We start from the raw sequence: 1,686 nt of genomic DNA on the forward strand, positions 1-1,686 counted from the left end.
CATCACTGAGAATGTGGGTAGTAGAGTAAATTGATTTCTTCCACTACTTGCAAGGTTAAAATAAATTGCTTGTTAATGAATCTCTAGTTAAAATAATGAGTAAGGCTAAAAGTTTTTCAGAGTAAATATTTCAAATTGTGAGGTACAAAAAGAGTCTTGTAAAGGGAGCTTGAAAGATTATTCCAAGATCAACATGAAATAAAAACTATCCCATGTTCATATGGAGGTACAAAATCTGTACTTTTTTAAAAAAAATGGACAATCATATTGTTCATTTAATAGATCATCCACTTTGTCTCCATACCTGCTTAAAATGGGAATTTCTTATTTCCATTGCAGTAATAATACAATGACAGCTAATCAGAGTAAGCTACTTAAAGAGAACTAAGCTAACACAGCTCACTTTCTTTTAACATGAAAAATATAAATATACACATTCTAGAAAGCACTAGTTAGCCACTAGAAATTGAAATGGGGTCTTGAAGATTGTAGGAAACTCCAGAGTGGCATAATGAGCTGAGATGCTATGAATATGTTTTAAGGGTTCCTGGGGCTTCATCTCTTACCAGTAGCAGAATCTTGACAAACGAATGCCAAAGGGAAAGCACTCAGTTGACTTAGGACTGTGTACAGGAACCAAAGGGCAGGAAATCACTAAACGTTGCTGAAAGCATCCACCCCAGGAAGAACTCTACCATCCAGGAGCTCCAGACTAGCCCCACCCCCAGTGCTCACATGACTGACTTAATCCTCAGTGTCCCATTTGGCACAGCAAGTGGCAGTTTCTCCACCACCTATGATGGGATGCAACCCCTGGAAGTGGCTTTTACTACCTCATCCATGAGGACTTTGGTTCCCCAGGCAAAAGTTTCCCATTCAAATACCCCCACAGGCCCAGTCCACACAATCTGCTTAGCCCAAATGACAGCCTCTGCATACTTCTTGCTGTTCTCAGGGCCATATTCCAAGCACATCCTGCTAACAGGCATGCCAGAGGCCACAGTGGCTTGGCCAGTTTTCGCATTCTCATCAACCTTGTCAGCACTGACAAAGTCAACAGGCAAGGTAATCTTCACACCATTCTTCTCAGCTTTGGACATTAGGTCTTTGACAATCTTGGCTCCCCGTTCATCACATAGAGAAGTACCAATCTCCATGTTATTGAGCACTTTAAGGAAGGTAAAAGCCATTCCACCACCAATAATCTTCTCATTGACTTTGTCCAGCATGTTATTGATCAGTTGGGTCTTGTCTGCAGCTTTAGTCTACCCAGGATGTCCAGGAAGGGCCGTTCTGGGCTCTTCAAGGCTTTGGCAAAGTAATTCAGCTCTTTCTTCATCAAGAAACCACCAGCCTTCTGTGGCAGATTCACTCCCACCATGGAAGTGTGGGCTAAATGAGCAATGCCAAAATCATAATTGACACAGATATTCCTTTTCTTGGAAAGTGAAGCCTAGAAAGCTTCTATTTCACTTGGTTTGCTTTAACCTTATTCCCAGAGGCATCTTTTCCCTTTCTTTCTTCTTCTACATAAAAGCGAAGGTTCTCCAGCAGAATGACAGAACCAGCAGCTGGATCAGCACAGGTTTTCTCTACTTCTGGACCCACACAGTCCTTCAAGAAAAAAATCCTTGCCCAGCAAAGATTTGAGTTCTACAGCAACTGGCTCTAAGGAGTATTTGTTAG

General features: G+C 41.6%; 1 pseudogene; it reads right to left on the minus strand.

The window, feature by feature from the left end:
- Nucleotides 1-654: 654 nt before the first annotated feature.
- Nucleotides 655-1,681, minus strand: LOC102812089 (annotated as a pseudogene).
- Between the last annotated feature and the right edge of the window lie 5 nt (nt 1,682-1,686).

This window comes from Chrysochloris asiatica, unplaced genomic scaffold (genome assembly GCF_000296735.1).
Source record: "Chrysochloris asiatica unplaced genomic scaffold, ChrAsi1.0 scaffold00214, whole genome shotgun sequence".
Classification (NCBI taxonomy): domain Eukaryota; kingdom Metazoa; phylum Chordata; class Mammalia; order Afrosoricida; family Chrysochloridae; genus Chrysochloris; species Chrysochloris asiatica.